The sequence below is a fragment of the Mirounga angustirostris genome, unplaced genomic scaffold, assembly GCF_029215605.1.
Source record: "Mirounga angustirostris isolate CCGP_5_RB_7025 unplaced genomic scaffold, mMirAng1.0.hap1 SCAF_2, whole genome shotgun sequence".
Taxonomy (NCBI): domain Eukaryota; kingdom Metazoa; phylum Chordata; class Mammalia; order Carnivora; family Phocidae; genus Mirounga; species Mirounga angustirostris.
In genome coordinates this window covers 39,207,471-39,230,459 of record NW_026991710.1, presented here as the reverse complement: position 1 = coordinate 39,230,459, position 22,989 = coordinate 39,207,471, and the positions used below count along the sequence as shown (strand labels likewise).

The 22,989-nt window shown below is 38.3% G+C and overlaps 1 protein-coding gene across 2 annotated transcripts in view; it reads right to left on the bottom strand.

Moving 5' to 3' along the window:
- The window catches only part of GABRB1 (gamma-aminobutyric acid type A receptor subunit beta1), a 380,698-nt gene that overhangs the window by 173,062 nt on the left and 184,647 nt on the right, over positions 1–22,989 (bottom strand). The window lies entirely within an intron of this gene.

Genomic DNA, 22,989 nt, shown 5'->3' with positions numbered 1-22,989 from the left:
ATTTCAGTCTTCTTAAATTTGTTAAGACTTGTTTTGTGGCCTCACATATAATCTATCCTAAGAATGTTCCATGTGCACTTGAGAAGAATGTGTATTCTGTTGCTTTTGGATGGAAGGTTCTGTATGTATATGCTAATTCCATCTGGTCTAATAAGCCTTTTACTCTTAATATAATTTTAGGTTGACATTTCCTAGCATTGCCATAACTCACATACATATTATTTTATACGATAGCATTTTATTAATAGACTCTTTACTTAACTATTACATTATTTTTCAGAATTTAGGATGTTGTCAATTTTTCATTGGGAATAAGTGAATTCTTTTAGTTTTCCATTCTCAGCTTATTTTTCTGAAGTGGGGCTATTCAAACAAAGGTCATAAGTGGATTCTCAGAGCCTGTTCTAATGCCATATTACTTTTAAAGGGCTGGCATTATTCATGTTGTCAAATGACATTTATAAGACTACCTATTTGTTTTATCTTCACCAAAACTAGAGCTTGTTAAAAATCTTTTTTTTTAAAAATCAAAGTATAATAACTCTAAAATTATTTAAAGGAGCTTTAATTTATTTTTAGAATGGAGGCAGATTTCCCAAATACTAGCTAATTTTCTGTATTTCTCCATTTGCTTATTATTTCTGATTATCTACTAAACAGAATCTGTATATTGATCATATCTATTAATCTCAGTTTTCTCTATAATTTGAATAGCAAAAGCTTATCTATTATGTTTATCTGTTATGTTTTCCTATTCTGCTATTTTATGTTTACTGCATTTGCCTTATAAAAAATGTGCTATGATGAGCGCTATGAATTGTGTAAGACTGATGAATCACAAACCTGTACCCCTGAAACAAATGATACATTATATATTAATAAAAAATAAAAATAAAAAAAGTTATCTTTATATGATCAGGCATATTTTATCTCTAATAGCCTTCATTTTTTGAATGCCTTGAGTTTCTTTTTCTTCATATTAAATGTTTCATATTTAAATGTGCTGTTATACTTTATTCTGTATTTTACAAAATAGGTTATATGTTGTTTGATTCAGTTGTAATTTATTGCCATGTACAATGTGAAATATAAGTCCAAATTAATTACTTTCCATATGGATATCTAATTATGCAACAAAACTATGAAATATTACCTGCTGTTATATTAGTTTTTGCTCAAATGGTAATAAAACCTCGATTTTTATGCTTTTGAATATTTCCTCCTGATTTCTTAAAGTCTGACAACATTTTAGAGTTATTATACTCTAATAATATATATATATTAAAATCAAAGTATAATAATATTATATAATTATATATATATATTATATATTATATTATATTACATTTCTTGACTGGCCTTTAAATACTCTTATATGAGGGGAAGAGCAAGATGGCAGAGAAGTAGGAGACCTAAATTTCATCTGGTCCCAGGAATTCAGCTAGATAGGGATCAAACCATTCTGAACACCTACGAACTCAACAGGAGATCGAAGAAAAGAATAGCAGCAACTCTCTGAGCAGAAAAGCGACCACTTTCTGGAAGGTAGGACTGCAGAGAATTGAATCCGAGGTGATATTCGGGAGGATAGACGGCAGGGGAGGGGGCCTCCGTCGGCCACTTCTGGCAAGTGATAAGAGTCAAGGAGCACAAAATTGGAACTTTTAGAAGTCAACTCCGCTGAGGAATGTCGTTCCAGTGGCTAGGCAGGGGGTGGAACCCTCGCGGGACAGTGTGGTCTCAGGACCCTCGGGGTCACAGAAAGACCAGGGGTGCCTGAGTGCAGCAGAGCTCCCAGGTATTGGAGTGGGGAAGCTGGCTGCAGAGACGGAGCCGAGGTGTGGGCTCTCAGCTAGGGTTGCCATAAACCATGATCTGCGGCACAGTCAGGCCACTTCTCTTCCAGTAGGGACCCATCAAGCGGCAGGTCTGGGGAGACTCTCCTTCCTCCCCCGGGAGGAGTGGCCTGGGAGCGCACCGCAGGGATCTGCTGGGTTTGGAGACGCCAAACGGGGTCAGGTGCCAGAGATAGAAATGCTCGGTCACAGGCCGGGTGAGCACGGAGTGCGGCTGCAGACCGGGGAGATGGGAGTGATTGACTGCTTTTCTCTGGAGGCTCACTGAGGAGCGGCTCCGAGTTCTCGGCTCCTCCAGGGCAGAGATTGGGAGGCCACCATTTTCACTCTTGGCCTCCAAAGCCGCACGGAAAGCTTGCAGGGAACAAAAGCTCCCGAGAGCAAACCCGAGCAGATGACTTAGCCCGGACCAGGCAAGGGCGGGGCAATTCTGCCTCCAGCAAAGACATTTGGGAACCACGGCAGCAGGCCCCTCCCCCAGAAGATCAGCGAGAACAGCCAGCCAAGACCAAGTTTACCGATCAGTGAGAACGGCAGAACTCCAGCACTAGGGGAATACGGTACATAGAATTCATGGCTTTTTCCCCCATGTTTCTTTAGTCTTTCAAAGTTAATTTTTTTTTATTTTCTTTTTTATCTTTTTCTTTTTTTTTGAATTTTTCTTTTTCCCTTTTTCAACCAACATCTTATCAATCCCTTTTAAAAAAAATCTTTTTTATTTTTCATTTTTAGAGTCATATTCTATGCCTTCATAGTAGTTAACCTTATTTGTGGTATATATATATAAGTTGTACTCTCTTTAAAATTTTGGGATACAGTTTCTTCTAACAGACCAAAATATACTCTAAATCTCTAGTGTATGGCTTTGTTCTAGTCTCCTGCCTGATCACATTCTCTCCCCCTTTTTTTTAAATCCTCTTCTTTCTTTTTTCAACCTACTTCTTATCTTATCAATTTCTTTTATAAAATCTTTTATAGTTTTCATCTTTACAGTCGTATTCCATCCCTTCATCATATTTACCCTTATTTTTTTCATATATATGCTTCTTTTCTTTAAAATTTTGGGAGGCACTTTCTTCTAACAGACCAAAATATGCCCCAAATCTAGTGTGTGGCACTGATCTATGCACCAGCCTGATCATATTTAATCATATTCTGTTTTGTGGGTTTTTTTTTAATCTTTTTTTTTTCTTTTTTCGTTCTTTCCTTTTCTTTTCCCCCAGTTTCAGGTCTGTTCTGATTAGTTTAGTGTATATTTTTCTGGGGTCGTTGTTACCCTGTTAGCATTTTGGTCTCTCATTCATCTATTCTCCTCTGGACAAAATGACAAGATGGAAAAAATCACCTCAAAAAAAGAACAAGAGGCAGTACTGACTGCCAGGGACCTAATCAATACAGACATTAATAAGATGTTGGAACTAGAGTTCAGAATGATGGTTTTAAAGATGCTAGCTGGGCTTGAAAAAAGCATGGAAGATATTAGAGAAACCCTTTCTGGAGAAATAAAAGAACTAAAATCTAACCAATTCGAAATCAAAAAGGCTACTAATGAGTGTAATCAAAAATGGAGGCTCTAACTGCTAGGATAAATGAGGCAGAAGAGAGAATTAGTGATATAGAAGACCAAATGATGGAAAATAAAAAGCTGAGAAAAAGAGAGATAAAAAACTACTGGATCACGAGGGCAGAATTCGAGAGATATGTGATACCATAAGACAAAACAATATTAGAATAATTGGGATCCCAGAAGAAGAAGAAAGAGAGAGAGGGGCAGAAGGTATATTGGAGCAAATTATAGCAGAGAACTTCCCTAATTTGGGAAAGGAAACAGGCATCAAAATCCAGGAGTCACAGAGAACCCCCCTCACAAGCAATAAAAATAGGTCAACACCCCGACATCTAATAGTAAAAATTACTAGCCTCAGAGACAAAGGGAAAATCCTGAAAGCAGCTCGGGACAAGAGATCTGTAACCTACAATGGTAGAAACATTAGATTGGCAACAGACCTATCCACAGAGACCTGGCAGGCCAGAAAGGACTGGCATGATATATTCAGAGCACTAAATGAGAAAAATATGCAGCCAAGAATACTATATCCAGCTAGGCTGTCATTGAAAATAGAAGGACAGAGAAAAAGCTTCCAGGACAAACAAAAACTAAAGGAATTTGCAAACACAAAACCAGCCCTACAAGAAATATTGAAAGGGGTCCTCTAAGCAAAGAGAGAGCCTAAAAGTAACATAGACCAGAAAGGAACACAGACAATATACAGTAACAGTCACCTTACAGGCAATACAATGGCACTAAATTCCTATCTTTCAATAGTTACCCTGAATGTAAATGGGCTAAATGCCCCAATCAAAAGACACAGGGTCCCAGATTGGATTAAAAAACAAGACCCATCGATATGCTGTCTGCAAGAGACTCATTTTAGACCCAAAGACACCCCCCAGATTGAAAGTGTGGGGGTGGAAAACTATTTAGCATGCTAATGGACACCAAAAGAAAGCTGGGGTGGCAATCCTTATATCAGACAAATTAGATTTTAAACCAAAGACTGTAATAAGAGATGAGGAAGGACACTATATCCTACTTAAAGGGTCTATCCAACAAGAAGATTTAACAATTGTAAATATCTATGCCCCTAACATGGGAGCAGCCAATTATATAAGCCAATTAATAATAAAAGCAAAGAAATACATTGACAACAATACAGTAATAGTGGGGGACTTTAACACCCCCCTCACTGAAATGGACAGATCATCTAAGAAAAAGATCAACAAGGAAATAAAGACTTTAAATGACACACTGGACCAGATGGACTTCACAGATATATTCAGAACATTCCATCCCAAAGCAACAGAATACACATTCTTCTCTAGTGCCCATGGAACATTCTCCAGAATAGATCAGATCCTAGGTCACAAATCAGGTCTCAACCGGTACCAAAAGATTAGGATCATTCCTGCCTATTTTCAGACCACAGTGCTTTGAAACTAGAACTCAATCACAAGAGGAAAGTCAGAAAGAACTCAAATACATGGAGGCTGAAGAGCATCCTACTAAAGAATGAACGGGTCAACCAGGAAATTAAAGAAGAATTTTAAAAATTCATGGAAACAAATGAAAATAAAAACACAACTATTCAAAATCTTTGGGATGCAGCAAAGGCGGTCCTAAGAGGAAAGTATATAGCAATACAAGCCTTTCTCAAGAAACAAGAAAGGTCTCAAGTACACAATCTAACCCTACACCTAAAGGAGCTGGAGAAAGAACAGCAAATAAAGCCTAAACCCAGCAGGAGAAGAGAAATAATAAAGATCAGAGCAGAAATCAATGAAATAGAAACCAAAAGAACAGTAGAACAGATCAATGAAACTAGGAGCTGGTTCTTTGAAAGAATTAACAAGATTGATAAACCCCTGGCCAGACTTATCAAAAAGAAAAGAGAAATGACCCAAATAAATAAAATCATGAATGAAAGAGGAGAGATCACAACCAACACCAAAGAAATACAAACAATTATAAAAACATATTATGAGCAACTATATGCCAGCAAATTAGATAATCTGGCAGAAATGGATGCATTCCTAGAGATGTATCAACTACCAGAACTGAACCAGGAAGAAACAGAAAACCTGAGCAGACCTATAACCACTAAGGAAATTGAAGCAGTCATCAAAAATCTCCCAAGAAACAAAAGCCCAGGACCAGATGGCTTCCCAGGGGAATTCTACCAAACATTTCAAGAAGAATTAATACCTATTCTTCTGAAACTGTTCCAAAAAGTAGAAATGGAAGGAAAACTTCCAAACTCGTTTTATGAGGCCACCCTTACCTTGATCCCAAAGCCAAAGACCCCATCAAAAAGGAGAATTACAGACCATATCCTTGATGAACATGGATGCAAAAATTCTCACCAAACTACTAGCCAGTAGGATCCAACAATACATTACAAGGATTATTCACCACGACCAAGTGGGATTTATCCCTGGGCTGCAAGGTTGGTTCAACATCTGCAAATCAATCAATGTGATACATTACATTAATAAAGAACAAGAACCATATGATCCTCTCAATAGATGCAGAAAAAGCATTTGACAAAGTACAGCATCCTTTTTTGATCAAAACTCTTCAGAGTATAGGGATAGAGGGTACCTACCTCAATATCATAAAAGCCATCTATGAAAAACCCACAGCAAATATCATTCTCAATGGGGAAAAACTGAGAGCTTTCCCCCTAAGGTCAGGAATATGGCAGGGATGTCCTCTATCACCACTGCTATTCAACATAGTATTAGAAGTCCTAGCCACAGCAATCAGACAACAAAAAGAAATAAAGGGCATCCAAATCGGCAAAGAAGAAGTCAAACTCTCACTGTTTGCAGATGATATGATACTTTATGTAGAAAATCCAAAAGACTCCACCCCAAAACTGCTAGAACTCATACAGGAATTCAGTAAAGTGGCAGGATATAAAATCAATGCACAGAAGTCAGTGGCATTCCTATACACCAACAACAAGACAGAAGAAAGAGAAATTAAGGAGTTGATCCCATTTACAATTGCACCCCAAACCATAAGATACCTAGGAATAAATCTAACCAAAGAGGCAAAGGATCTGTACTCAGAAAACTATAAAATACTCATGACAGAAATTGAGGAAGACACAAAGAAATGGAAAAACGTTCCATGCTCATGGGTTGGAAGAACAAATATTGTGAAGATGTCAAGGCTACCTAGAGCAATCTACATATTTAATGCAATCCCTATAAAAATACCATTCACTTTTTTCAAAGAAATGGAACAAATAATCCTAAAATTTGTATGGAACCAGAAAAGACCCCGCATAGCCAGAGGAATGTTGAAAAAGAAAAGCAAAGCTGGTGGCATCACAATTCCGGACTTCCAGCTCTATTACAAAGCTGTCATCATCAAGACAGTATGGTACTGGCACAAAAACAGGCACATAGACCAATGGAACAGAATAGAGAGCCCAGAAATGGACCCTCAACTCTATGGCCAACTAATCTTCGACAAAGCAGGAAAGAATGTCCAATGGAAAAAAGACAGTCTCTTCAACAAATGGTGTTGGGAAAATTGGACAGCCACATGCAGAAGAATGAAACTGGACCATTTCCTTACACCACACACAAAAATAGACTCAAAATGGTTGAAAGGCCTAAATGTGAGACAGGAGTCCATCAAAATCCTAAAGGAGAACACAGGCAGCAACCTCTTCAACCTCAGCCGCAGCAACTTCTTCCTAGAAACATCGCCAAAGGCAAGGGAAACAAAGGCAAAAATGAACTATTGGGACTTCGTCAACAAAACCAAAAGACAACTGACAGAATGGGAGAAGATATTTGCAAATGACATATCAGATAAAGGGCTAGTATCCAAAATCTATAAAGAACTTATGAAACTCAACACCCAAAGAACAAATGATCCAATCAAGAAATGGGCAGAAGACATGAGCAGACATTTTTCCAAAGAAGGCATCCAAATGGCCAACAGACACATGAAAAAGTGCTGAACATCACTCAGCATCAGGGAAATCCAAGTCAAAACCTCAATGAGATACCACCTCACACCAGTCAGAATGGCTAAAATTAACAAGTCAGGAAACAACAGATGTTGGCAGGGATGCAGAGAAAGGGGAACCCTCCTACACTGTGGGGGGAATGCAGGCTGGTGCAGCCACTCTGGAAAACAGTATGGAGGTTCCTCAAAAAGTTGAAAATAGAGCTACCATACGACCCAGCAATTGTACTACTGGGTATTTACCCCAAAGATACAAATGTAGGGATCCGAAACAGTACGTGCACCCCGATGTTTATAGCAGCAATGTCCACAATAGCCAAACTATGGAAAGAGCCAAAGTGTCCATTGACAAATGAATGGATAAAGAAGATGTGGTATATATACACAATGGAATATTATGCAGCCATCAAAAGGAATGAAATCTTGCCATTTGCAACAACGTGGATGGAACTGGAGGGTATTATGCTGAGTGAAATAAGTCAATCAGAGAAAGACATGTATCATATGATCTCACTGAGATGAGGAATTCTTAATCTCAGGAAACAAACTGAGTGTTGCTGAAGTGGTGGGGGGTTGGAGGGATGGTGTGGCTGGGTGATAGACATTGGGGAGGGTATGTGCTATGGTGAGCGCTGTGAATTGTGTGAGACTTGAATCGCAGACCTGTACCTCTGAAACAAATAATACATTATATGTTAAAAAAAAAAAAAAAAGAGAAAATAGTAGGAAGGGAAAAATGAAGGGGAGGAAATCGGAGGGGGAGACGAACCGTGAGAGACTATGGACTCTGAGAAACCAACTGAGGGTTCTAGAGGGGAGGGGGGTGGGGGGTTGGGTTAGCCTGGTGAAGGGTATTAAAGAGGGAATGTACTGAATGGAGCACTGGGTGTTATATGCAAACAATGAATCATGGAACACTACATCAAAAACTAATGATGTAATGTATGGTGATTAACATAACATAATAAAATAAAAAAAATAAATACTCTTATAAGCTATAAATATCTGGTATTCTTAGTATTTGTAAAATTTGAAACCATAACTCTTTTTTAAAAACACCATAAAATGTAATTTTATTTCTAAAAAGTACTGCGTATTACATTCTACTCTTTAGATTTGTCAAGAATCTTGGACTTAGAAATTGATAATATAGTCTAATGGTGTGAACTCACATAAATGGAGAAATTATAATACAATTTTGTGAGTTGGCACTTATGTACTTAAGATCTAAAAACTCTGAGAACAGAAGGAACTAACCAATCCTCAAATAATAAGAAAATATTTTATTGAGAAATTACATACGTCACAGAGAAAGAATTTGTTCAAAAAAGTAGAATCTTGAAAAGGTTTGGATATGAGGGGGCAGTTAAGGAAGTTCAATGTCAGTAGTACCGTTTGGCAAAGAGTGGCAAAAGATGATGCCAGAAAGGGTTTGGAACCAGATTATTAACACATTCATGTGACAAATGCAGAGGTTAGAATTTTATTTCCAATTACTGATAGTTCTGAAGGTTCAGCGAGGTTTTCAAGTAAGAGAGAAATACAATTAGATTAATTTTGTAGGGAAGTGACTTTGGTGGCAGTGTAAAGAATGGTCAAGATTAGAGAGAGAAACAAGAAGAGAAGAATTATCAAAACACAAAAAAGGAGCTGATAATCTGAGTTATGGCAGAGGAAGCAGGAATGGAAACAAGAAAAGGAATTAGAAAAGCATTTTTTAAAGTAGAATATGAAGAATTCGATTATCCATTGGATATGCTATGAGAAGTAGTGTTGGTCTGATGAAGATGTCTGAAGATGTGGATACTAATAGCAGAAGTGCATGATGCTGCAGATGAAGCAGACTTGCAGGAGAAGATTGAGTTCTACCTTAGAACTTACAATGTGAATTAAGTGCTAAATCTAAAACGTGTGCAGGGAGTCCAGATGGGGATATGTGTAATTAAGTTTGGGGTCAGATGACTGATCAAACTTTTTGGCAAAAAAGTGGTTTTTAAAGTCACAAAAGTAGGTGATTATGGATGACCAAATGAGAAGAGTTGGTATAGAAACCTGGAGAATATTAACATTTGAAGGATTGTTAGAGGATGAGATACGTAATAGAATAAAGAGAAGAAATAGGAAAGTTCTACCTCAAAAGCCAAAGAATAGGGAAAAGACATAAATATGTAAATATCTAAGATAAGCCTAACAGAATGAGAATTAAAAATAGTTATCTGGATTTGGTAATTAGGAATTCCTGGCAATCTCAGTGAAAGAAATATCAGAAGTCAGTATTATCATCCTTGAAGACCAAGCTAATGACTGCTGGGTTCAAAGCTGTGGAGAACAGTGGCTCCAGTTGTGGGTATGTTAGAGTTGGACACTTGTTAAAAGAACCAGGAAGGACCTTGACCCTGACACTGTTGTGACAGGTGAGAGAGAAGTTAACTTTTTTTTTTTTTAAGATTTTATTTTATTTTACTTATCTGACAGAGAGAGAGACACAGGGAGAGAGGGAACACAAGCAGGGGGAGTGGGAGAGGGAGAAGCAGGCCTCCTGTGGAGCAGGGAGCCCGATGTGGGGCTTGAACCCAGAACCCTGGGATCATGACCTGAGCCGAAGGCAGATGCCCAATGACCGAGCCACCCAAGTGCCCCGAGAAGTTAACTTTAATACCATGGACAAAACTCTAATTTACAGTCATGTTTATAGCTTGCTTCCTCTATTTGTAGATTAGAAGGATAATACCTACTATTTTGTAGGCAATTGTTGGAAATAAGAAGCTCTATACAAAGAGTTTAAAGATACTTGGAACTTGGATACAGTATTTTAAAAATACAATGTGCTAAGTATAATTATGAGCATCATCAATTTGTTGCCTTGGAAAACCTTTATTGAAACTCCAACAGAGTTGAACATGGATACAATGCCAAAAATTTATAGGTAACTGTGATTGTCTTCATCATGCCTGTGTCTGGAAATAAAGACCTAACAATAGGCTTTCACAGTGGGCATGAGTACCCACTATTACATTCCAGGCATGTTGTAAACACAGTTCACGTACTCAAAGAGCTCACAATATCTCTCTGGTCAATACGAAAGGCTAACTCAGTCCCTCAAATCATTGGATTTGTCTGTCTCCAGGGTCTCCACTTCCCAGGTAACTGCTGCATTGTTACTTTGTGTTTTCCAGTAATAAAAAGCACCATATAATAGACTAATTTCCACTGCTGTCCAGTAAATTTTGATTTCCTCCTAAGTACATTTACAGCACTAAGGAAATGATTTATCATCATAGAAGCAGAACATTTCTAGCTTTTAGTGATTGAGTCATAGGTTGCTAGACCATTGGTGATTATAACATGGCTATAATTATTTTTTTCAATCTCTTCCTTTTACAGATGAAAGAAATGAGACCCAAAGAAGTCAGATGACTAACACAGAGCATCACTGTGATTTCAGTTAAGCATATGACATTTCTATTTGCTGACAACTATGATTCTCTTAAAATAGCTAATTTATTTTAAACTTCTCTTATGGAAAAATCAATTTTACCAAACATCATGCACTGTTGTTTTAATACAAATGCCTTAATTATTGGTTAATTGATACGAATTTTCCAGTAGCTTCTAAAGCCTCACCAGTGCTGATGTGGCTTTAGAAAGGAACAAAGAATTGGGACTCAAGAACTTTTTCTTCTGGTCTAGCGGTTTTGAAGCTTATCCCTAGCCCCACAATTTCTAGCTGCAGACTGAATTGGTACGTGTAGAAAACCTTAAAGCCTTTTTACCTTATAAATCCAGCGCTGACAAGAGTCCCAGTCTGACCAAAGCCTCAAATGAGGGTCTATTATATGAAATTGGGCAGCTCTGACTGCCTTCAATGGGATATTCAGAAGGTGTTCCCAAGACAGTGAAGGCCAAATTCCATATAATGGACCCTTCCCCCAGAGCATGAGTGCCCAAGAGGGATTTCACTGGAAGTTTTTTATTTCAACAAACAATTGGTCCAAGTTCCAGACATTGTTTTAGACACTGGGATTTCTCATCAATGGAGTCCTCACATTGTTGTGGGAAAAGATAGATGCATGAGAGAAAATACACAGCAAGTTCAGTGTTAGGCATTGGTATTCATTTCTCTGTTTGGACTGGAATGAAATCTGTGTCATCATAATCACTGAAACTTTTGCCCTTCCAAGGGGTGGGGGACACATTAAATATCCTCTCTCTCCCCACTACTGTATCTCTCAAAATCTCCCTCTCACTGAAAAGATTAGAGTTCCTTCTTACCTCTGTGCATAGATTTGAGTGGTCTTATTTTTTTTCTTTAATCACTTTTCAGAGGTAATCATGGCATTTGCTCCCAGTTGTGGTTTTTAGGAAGATCCAGTGGGCATTCCCTCCAGCATCATTTAGCTCCCCAGCAGCACTACCCACTTCCAGACTCAACTTCCTTCCCTCCTGTCACCTAACCCCCACCCCCGTCGCCCCCCGCGCACACACACCACAAACTCATATAATTCATTGGCAGCAACCTCTCTCTCTTAGCTAGCCTCAAGGCTTTGGGGAAATGAAAAGTAGTTCTTCAACAAAATGTTAGGGTTTCCTTATTTTTATAACAATCAATAATTTTTTTTTCTGTAGAATTCAGGCTTTATTATAGCAACAATAATTTATTTTGCCAAATGTTTCCTTTGAAAGTTGGCACAATCCAATAAAGCATCAGTTGTAAGTGCATTGTATTTATTTCCTATTGCTGTTGTAACAAATTGCCACATATTTGGTAGCTTAAAACAAGAGAAATTTATTTGCTTACAGTTCTGGAGGACAAATCCCCAAAATTAAGGTGTTGGTAGGGCCCACACTCCCTCCAGAAGCTCCAGTGGAGAATCCCCTCCTTGTCTCTTCCAGTTTCTGGTTTCTGAAGGTGAGCATATTTTTTTAAAGATTTATTTATTTGAGAGAGAGAGAGAGAGAGAGTGCCTGTGAGCAAAGGGGGCTGGGGCAGAGGGAGAAAGAGTCCTAAGCAGACTCCAAGCTGAGCACAGAGCTGGGGCTCGATCTCACGACCCTAAGATCAGGGCCTTGAGATCACAACCACAACCTGAGATGAAACCAAGAGTCTGGACACTTCTCACTGACTGTGCCACCCAGGTGCCCTGTGAAGGTGAGCATTTTTCAACTAATGGCTGCATCACTCCAATTATCTGCCTCATTTTCACACCACCTTTTCCTCTGTGTGTGTCTATCTGAAAGCACCCTCTGCCTCTCTCTCGTAAGGATACATGTGATTGCCTTTTGGATCCACCATTATACCAGCAGCTCTTCTCATAATCTTTAACTTAGTCACATTGTTTGCAATATAAACTAATATTTACTTTTTTTTGCCACATAAGGTAATGTATACAGGTTCCATTGAGGTATTCAGCCTACCACAGAGAGTATGGTTACCAAAAGTCCACTTTTGCTTGGACATACTCATTTTCTTTCTAGAAATCAGTATAGAGTTAGCTGACACTTGGATGTCACACAAGCCATTCAATAAACTGTGCATATCAATGCATGTGGTAGAGTCAGTGGCAAATAAGTATTACTTCTCTTTCTGTCCCCTCTCCTTAAGATACACTGGGCCTTTCTTATGAAATAAGCTACAAAAATACTGAGTGGGCATTCAACACGAGTTTCATTCATTCATTCATTCTTTCAGCAAACATGTACTGAACCTCATACATCTGTTAGGTTTGAGTCAGACACTCCAAATAATTTAGCTCACTTAATTCTCCAACAGTTTTTTGAACAAGAGTTTAGCACAGTGATTAAGATGTATGTAGTGTTTTGAAGTCAGACAGACTAGATTTCAATCCTACCTCCACCACTTATTAGCTGTGGGGATTATTTCACCTCTCCAAGTGTCAGTTCCTTCCTCTGTAAAATGAATATATGAATACTCACTGCACCAGCACAGTGCCTGGTACTCTTTAGATGACTGATGTTGTCAGACTCATTTGGAGAAGAAATTGGGCTCACATTAGGGCTTATCTCACATAGGTGAGTCTGACTTCAAGCCTTTGCTTTGTCTATTGCATCATTCTAGAAGAATCTCATTATAACTCAGCCTCACTGATAGAGTGTTTCTGTGGGTTGAATCCAAGGATGGAAAGAACCAATATTACATAATATTATATAATAAGTATCTCTGGTCAAGGATAATTCCCTCAAAGAAACACAACTATTATATACTTGTTCTTGAATTAAATGTATGGTAAACTCAATTGTCTCCTTATGTGTAACATGTTAGAGTTTTAACAGTCTCCTACTTTTCCTTAACACTTCTCCACTCTCTCCCCACCACACTATGGACATACACATTTATACTCACAACAAGAGAGTTCTAGTGTTCTAGAATACTAGATCCATTGAACCAAACCTGATGATATCTAAGGCACAGTCTAATAGAGTTAGAAAGTGTGTTTGATATTCTCATTTGCCCCTCCAGACCCACTCTCCACCTTTATCCTCTCTCTTCCATGCCCAGGATTCTACTCTATATGGACTGTACAGAGGGCTTTGTGCCCCTTTGGCTTCCTTTTGAATCTGGCTAACGGAAGGCAGCAAGAGAAGATTAGAGGGTGGGAGGAGAGTGAAGTCAGGATACCTGTTACTCCACTCCCTCTTTGTGGTCTCCCCTGGGTTAATGCTGTCAGGTGACCTGCCTATAAAGCTACTCTTCCTTTAAAGGACCTCACTATTGGTAGGTCTAGGTACTGCATTCTGTGTCTGTTGGTTTCCCTAAACTCTGCCTCACTTTTGCAGAGTCCCTGGATTAGACTTTCTCCAAATAACCTAGTTTGAATGTACCATCTGTTTCCTATCCTGGTTGGCATAGCAAGTTTGAATATTATTTAGATATTGTCAGCTCCAAAGGGTGGAGTAGGGTCCCTGGATTTGCAAATAACTTTTAGACCTGGAGAAAGATCCTCAGATCCATGATGTTCCATGGTTTGAAAGGTAGTTTAATAAAGCCATGTCCACCACCAAACATGTTAGCTGAGCCCTAACCCTGAATCTGAACAAGGTTCTTGAGTTTGAGGTGGGAGGAGAAAAGTCTTAAACTTCCTTTAGGACTAAAAGACTCTTCATGTGGAAAGATTCATCAGTAAAAACACCATTTTGATGAGAATATGTAGAAATTATCCTCTCCATTTTTTTGCCATTAAATACCTGATACTGTTTTCCTCTTTGAGAATGTGGATTAAGGCTTTTTCTTTTCCTTTTTTCTTTTCTTCTCTCTTTCTCTCTCTCTTTCTTTTTTAAAGGTATGATAGCACAGTGGTCAGAGGTAAAGAAGCATGTGCTAATCTCTCTGATTTGATTTTAGCTCTGGAAATTATTATTCTCATAATCTGAGACAAGTTACTCAGCCTCACTAAAAAAAACAGTTGTTATCTCATGTTTGCTTTAAGAATAAAAGCACTAATCCATATTGTAGGGGATGCAATGTTAGATTGCAGAGAACTTCCTTTAGGACTAGAAGACTCATCTATAACTCTCTTTCTAGGTTTTGCTCTTCACTGAAGTAAACTGTGCTGCTCAAGGCTATGCCTGCTTACCAGGGGCATCAAATAATTGCTCAAAACTGTGGAAGAATGTAAGTCAACCCTGAAACCTATAGAAATTTGATCATCCTGTGGAATTAGCTGAGGTCCTTATTGCCATTGCTCCACAATTCAACTTCTTCTTCCATCCAGTCCTATTTATACCATGTTAATCAGCAACAAGTGGTGAGTACTTTGCAGACTTCGAAAAGACACTCTCCAAAGGGTGAGTGATAGACTGATGAATATCCAGGGAGCTACTACATGAAGTTTGAAGTGTCTTCACTGCCAGTGAAGTTTGAAGGATCTATCAGCTTAAAATGCAAGGACATCTCCTCTAAAGTTAAAGGGATCATTGTATCCCATATTTCTCACTCCTGAGAAAGAAGGAAAATACTTGGTAGGGTTTTTTTTTTTTTTTTTTTTTTTGCATTCTGGAGGTAGCATATTTCACATATGTGGGACCCATGACCTTTTCTTCTTGCCAATTTCTCCCTTTTAGAATGGGAAGTCTATCCTGTGCCTCTCTCACCACTGTATTTTAGAAGCAGATAACTTGTCTGGCTTCACAGGTTCGCAGCTGGAAAATTTTGTCTTAATGATGAATCATGAGTTTCATCTAAACTTGATTTAGTTGATATTTAGAAGAGATTTTGGATTTAGAGTTGATGCTAGGATGGGTTAAGTCTTTTGGGCTGTTGGGATGGGAGTTAATGTATTTTGCATGTGAGAAGGACATGAATTTGGGGGGGTTCCACAGGATGGAGTGTTATGGACTGAGTTGTGTTACCTCCAAATTCATATTTTGTGGCCTTAACCCCCAATTTCTCACAATGTGACTCTATTTGGAGATAGGGCTTTTAAAGAGGCTGTTAAGGTGGGCCCTAATCCAATCTGATGGTGTCTTTATGAGAAAAGATTAGCACATACAAAGAGAGGCCACAGGGATGCACTTGCCTAGAGGGATAACCCTGTGGGACAACAAAGGGACAGCCATCTGTAAGCCAAGGAGAGAGGCTTAGGAGAAATCAAACATGCTGACAACTTGATCCTGGATTTAATTTTAAAAATTTCAATATTAAAAAAATAAAATAAAATAAAACTCTTGGGACAGCTGTGTGGCTCAGTCAGTCAAGCATCGGTCTTCAGCTCAGGTCATGATCCCAGGGTCCAGAACTGTTAGAAAATAAGTTTCAGTTGTTTAAGTCACCCAGTCTGTGGGTTTTGTTTTGGCAGCTCTAGCAAACTAAGACACCCTTCACCCTGATTATTAGCCAATAAAGGGATACAAAAGCCCAACCCCATTGGCTTGATTCAGGACAAATCTGAACTCAGGGCCATAATAGTTCCAGGGCTCCCTGCAGGATCAGCTAATTACTCTGTTGCAACTGCATTATAGTTCAGATTCCCTTTCTGCCTAATCCTGCCTCCTTCACTGTTACAATGATCTTGAGAGCACATCAGTAAACCTCCACCTTAGAGCCTGTTTCCTGAAGAGACACCCAAAGAGTCTTGAGAGACACATGAATGACAGAAGAATAGGTGGCATGTGGTAAACATTTAATAAATGTAAGCAATTGCTATCAGTGTTACTAGTATCCTTACCAGTCTGGGACATTGCACCTATGAAGTGTTGATTATCTATTTGTGTGCATGAATGAATGAATGACTATTGTGCTAACTCTGTCTTGCCCAAATACCCCTAATGAGTGAAGCTGTAGAGCCAGATTTAACTTGGTTGAGAGGTTATAGAGAGGAGCAGAGGGGAAAGAAGGCACCTGTGGCATCCCTCTCAAATTCTTGATGTTGAATAATAAAAAGTGTAATGCTGCATTCATTTGTATAATCTCTTTTTTTCTTTCATATTAATTTCCATTTCAAAATAAACTCAGGGGACATGGAATGAAAGCAATGAGTTAATTTTTTATGGCAACAGTGATTATTACTTATTCTCTATCATTCTATTTCTTCTGTTGTCTCCACTGTGTCCCCTTTTAGTTACATGGTTCAACTCTTAGTATTGAACAGAATCACTAAAATAATATTAAGGACATTTGAAGAGGTATAAACATTGCTTACAGCTACAATTTCCACCAAATTTTATTTAGTTCACACCTACACAGTACAGCCCCTGGGACTCGGAGAAAATAAATGTGACAGAATTATGTATTAAGATACTTATTTATGGTTGTGATTTCTGTTTTCTCATGCAGCCCACTCCCATGCTAAGAAGAAAGGCAGGCTTCAGGGGGCTTTGGATGGAGGATTCTTGGAGATAACTTCTCTTCCTCAGTTTTGTAAAAGAGGAATGGGCTCATTGAAGAGATTCTGCTAGGTCCATGCTAGGAAGAAAGAAAAGGGAGGACTCTGAGTAAGAATTAAATGAGGGGAGAGTCCTTGAGGGCAGAAAGGGGATGTAGTTTTATTTATGTATTTATTTTTCTAAAGATTTTTACTTATTTACTTCTGAGAGAGAGAGGAGGAAAGAGAGAGAGCACAGCAGGAGGAGCAACAGAGGCAGAGGGAGAAGCAGGTTTCCCACTGAGCAGGGAGCCCGATGCGGGACTCAATCCCAGGATCATGGGATCATGACCTGAGCTGAAGACCGACGCTTAACTGACTGAGCCACACAGCCATCCCAAGAGTTTTATTTATTTTATTTTTTTTAATATTGAAATTTTTAAAATTTAAATTCAATTATCCAGCACATAGCACATCATTAGTTTCAGATGTAGTGTTCAATAATTCATCAACTGTGTATAACACCCAGGGCTCATCACATCATGTGCCCTCCTTAATGCCCATCATCCTATTACCCCATCCCCCTACCCCTCCCCTCCAGCAACCCTCAGTTTGTCTCCTAAAGTTAAGAGCCTCTCATGGTTATCTCCCTCTCTGATGACTTCCCATTCAGTTTACTCTCCCTTCCCCTATGATCCTCTGTGCTGTTTCCTATATTCCACATATGAGTGAAACCATATGGTAATTGTCTTTCTCTGATTGACTTATTTTGCTCAGCATAATACCCTCCATTCCATCCACATCGATGTAAATGGTATTCATCCTTTCTGATGGCAGAGTAATATTCCATTGTATATATATACCACATCTTCATTATCCATTAGGGATGGAGTTTTAAACATACTTTTAGTAGTGGGCCATTGTGCTCTGCTTCTTGGCAATGCCCCTGGTTCCCACCTTATTTTGCACTTTTCATTTTTATTTTAACCCTTTTACTTGCTCAAAATTTGCGGCTCAGCGACTTAGAATGGTCTGAGTTGGGCCTAACTGAGGGGCTTGGAGTGATTTATGCAGCTGCAGTGATGTGTGGCTTAGCTGTGGTTAGGGGACCTGAGATGACCTCATTCACAGGTCTTGTGGTGGATGCTGGGTGTCTACCCAGCCCTTCCTTTCTAGCTCAATAGAACTGGCTTTCTTCATATGGTGGAAACCCTAATGCACTAGTGTTCTTCAAGCTTCCGAGTGCTACACATTTACTAATTTACTAACATATTTACTGGCCAAAGCAAGTCACATGGCCGACAGTCAGCGTGGAAGGGCTTATACACGGATATGGATACAAGCAGGCAGGGCTTATTGGGCACCATTACTGTAACAATCTACCACAAAGGCACATATAGCTGACCCTCATAATTCATGGATTTGTATTTGCAAATTTGCCTACTTCCTAAAATTTCTTTGTAACCTCAAAATCAACTCTCAGTAATTTTGTCATCATTTGTGGGCTTGTGCAGAGCAGAGAAAAATTTCGGTTGCCCAACATGCATGTTTTCATCTTAGGTCTAACAAAATGAGAACTTCTCGTTTCAGCTCATAGTGTAAACAAGTGTCCTTTTTGCAATGTATTTAGTGGCATATTTTTCATATTTTTGTGTTTTCATCAGTGGTGTTGCCCCCAAGTATAGTCCTGATAATGCTGTCTGGTAATCCTAAGCAGAAGAAGGCTGTGATGTGCGTCATAGAAAAAATACATGCGTGAGATAAACTTCATTCAAGCATGTGGTTGACTGTGAGTTCAATGTTAATGAATCAACAATATAGATTAAATAAGGTGTCTTTAAGCAGAAACACACATTAAATAAGGTTATATATTGCTTGGTTGCCAAAAATGTTGTGACTAGGGGCTCACAAGAGCCTAACCCTGTTTTTCTGCTAGGAATAGTGATTTAGTGTTTGCTAATTTGGTGTTGGAGGAAATTTTATAGGACCTAACTATTACAAACAATGAGAATTGACTGTATATCAGCTCCTATCTAGTGTAGTCTTAGAGTAGTATGCCTACATTATTTCTAGGAGAAGTTAAAGAAAATCACAAGCCACTTCTGACTAATTAAACAATAAAGGAAAGGATGGAGTAACAAGCCCCAAGTGAATTGAATTAGTTCAATAACAATTCAATTTGATAACTATCTACTAGGTATTTATATAATTGGGCAAGGCAATGTCATGTGTAGGTGCTGTGGCTGGGGACGAAAATTTGAACACCTGGTTTTATCCTAAAGAAGCTCAGAATCTAGTAGAGAAAATAAAGCAGTGGGGATTGTGATTTGGATTACACAGAGGAGAGATGTTCACAAAGTATTAAGGAAGCCCAGAGATGAGAAATGCATTTGGCTGGCAAAATCAGTGCAGCATTCATAGAAGAGATATTGAAATGTGGATGATATTTCAACATATAAAGATGAGGGAAAATGAAATTTCTTTTGTAAGAAAGGAGCATCATGAGCAATAGATATCCTGGAGAGGGGAGTGGGAGAAAGTTTGGGACATTAGGGAGTGGATGTATAACGAAAGTCTAGTGAAGTGGCTGTATCAAAGCTGGTAGGAGCTACCATTTATAGAGCATTTAATACTACTTTAAGCATTTCACATGCATTATTTCATTTCACCCTCACTACAATGTTATGAAGTATAGTATTAGTATGATTGTTTCAGAGGTAAAGGAACTGAGGTTGAGAGAATGTAACTTACCTACGGTCACAGTACTCTTCCATCTTATGGTTCTTTCTTATTTCTCTAATAAGTCCAAGCACATTCTTGCCATCCTTGCCCATGGCATTTGCACTTGCTGATCTCTCTCCTAGAATGCTCTCCTAGGTCTCAACCCAAGCGTCAGCTCCTTAGACAGGCCTTCCCTAAACATCCTATCAAATCTTGATACTAATTATAATGATACATATTTATATATTATATATTTGTGTTTGTATATTCATCCATTATTTATTCATTTACTTGTGTATTTTATTCACAGCTGTGTCTCCTATACCCAAGTAGTAGTAGACCCTCTTGGCACATAGTAGGCACTTGAGAAATACTTATTGAAAAAATACCTAAGTTCCAGGAGAGCAGGAACCTTATATTCTTGCTCACTTGTATATTTCCAGCCTCCCAAATAATTTCTGGAATGTTATAAGGCACTTAATAAATATTTATGGCAACAATGAAATAGTAGAGCCAAGACTGAAAGCAGGTTTACCTAATTCCAGAGTTGAGCATGTAACTGCTATTCTGTAGTGGTGACAGTTTCACAAGGTCAGAAAAAATGAATTGAATCCTGATCATAAGGGATCTTTAATTCCATATTAAATAACTTGTAATATACAGACAATTGATGATTTCTGAGTGGAGGAAGCAATGAAATCAGAGCTATGCTTTAGATCAAGAGTTCTCTTCAGCAGCAGCTGGATTAGATTACTTAGAGAGAAGGAGTAACAATAGAGGTAGGGAGACGAGTTAACATATTATCACAAGAGCCAGATAATAAAGGGGGCATCAGAATCCAAAAAGAGGGTGATGATTCCACAGAGATTGGAGAGAAAGGTAGAAGTGTACAGAAATGAAAGATAAGCATGAGGTTCCAAGCTTATCTGAATAGAAGCTAGAGATACCAATAATTGAAATTGTGCAGACAGAGGTTTTAAGAGGGATTCAGGATCTGGTGTGGGCATGCTCATTTTTTTGTTGCTGGTAGACCCTCTGTGGAGAGAGAACTTTTTGAAAAGGAAGCAGGAAATTCAGGAGAGGCTAAGCTAGGGGTATATACTTGGGAACCAACTGTAGAGAGGTAGTTAATGAGATCGTGACAATAGACGAAATTGCCACACTGGAGCAATCACAGAAAAGGATGGAGAATATATGTATAAAGAATCCTTTTACTGAACAGAAGGAAGCCAGAGAATGCGAAATGGAGGGATCAAGAGAGCCAAGAAGGAAGAAAGTGCCAAGTTGTAATAAGGTATCAAGGAAAGGTGGTTTGGATGAGTAGGTCTTTGTAAATCATTTTTATGTATGTATGTATGTATGTATGTATGTATGTATGTATGTATGTTTTATGTATGTATTTTAGAGAGAAGGAGAGAGAGTGCATGTGAGTGGGGGGAGGGTCAGAGGGAGAAGGACAGAGAATCTCAAATAGACTCCTTGCTGAGTTCAGAGACAGACATGGGGCTTGATTCCATGACCCTGAGATCATGACCTGAGTCGAAATCAAGAGTTGGACACTTAACCGACTGAGCCACCCAGGCGCCCCTATAAATCATTTTTAAAAAGAAGAATTAAGAAATCTTGAAATGGGAGGTTGGATTGAAAGAGGTTGAGTAACAAACAAAACAAAACAAAATAAAAAGCAAAAAAAAACAACAAAAAAAGAAAGAGGTTGACTAATATTTAGTGTCTAAAGAAAAAAATGGAATGGTAGCTCAGTTGAAGAAGTTTCTTTAGGAGGGGGCCCTTGAAGATGAATTTTGTGATTTGAGGACAGAGGAGGTTTGAATAACATGATGGGTTTAATCACAGTTGGGAAATGGAAGGCTGGCATGGCAAAAAATTAGAATATAAAGAATTCTGTGTTTCTGACAAGAGCAATTTTGAAATGACTGATCATGAGATCTAGGCTTCAGTGAGGAGACAAGTAATTTTTGGATGGATATGGTAGTCTGAAAGAATTGAAAGAGATCAAGATCAAAAGCACTGTCGATAAGGAATAGATTCAGTAAGATCAAGAAGTGAAGAACTAAATAAAAACTATAGCTTGTGGATTGAGTTAGAGAGGAGACTTTCATAGGCTTTGATTTTGGAAGTAGAGTAATTTCAGGTCTACCGATGTGTGTATAAAATAAGATGGAAATGACAAACATAGACTAAGGAGTGTGAGGAACAGAGTTTAGGAAATGTTAAAGCATAAATGTTGAAGTTATCAAAGGAAGTTATCAAAGAACAATGACTAAGGGGAATTGAGAGGAGGACCACAAGCCAAATATGAACAACACTAAGTCCAAAAGATTTTACAGTGGTCCAATTACAATGAACGAGTTCTGGCATGGTTGCTTAAAGGCTTGTAAGGCAATTAACAGAAGCATGCTAGAATACAAATAATAATAAAATAATTTCTTTCAGTGCTTTATATTTATAATACATCTGTAGTATTAGTAGTAGTGCCTAGCTAGGTACTCCAGTACCTAACATCTGTGGGGAGTATCAGATCTCACGTTTGATGCAATGGAACTCTGGAAGGCAATAAGACTATTTCATACTGGCTTAGCCAGCTCCTTATAGAGTTATGTTCAGTGAATTGAACTTTAATATTATATCATGAGATTTTAACATGGTCATCACAATTATACAACATGCCATGAGACATTTTATCAACATTTACATATTTGATTTCATTTAATTCTCTTAAGAAACCCACAAATATTACTCTTCTTTTTAAAATGAGGAAATAAGAATCAGAATAAAAGGTTGTTAAAAGTTTTCCAGAGATCACACAGCTTATTAATCATACATAGCACCATGTTTTGAAACCAAGTCTATTGGCCATAGATTCCACTTTGTTTTTACATTAACTTTTACAAAAGTAAAGTGTACAGTGATAGAGGTTTTTCTATGACCAGACATTTCAGGTCTATTTTTTCTGCCTTTGCCCACAGATGTAGAAGCTACACATTATTTCAGGAGTACTTTGCTCTAGCCTAGTAGGATTTGGCAACTG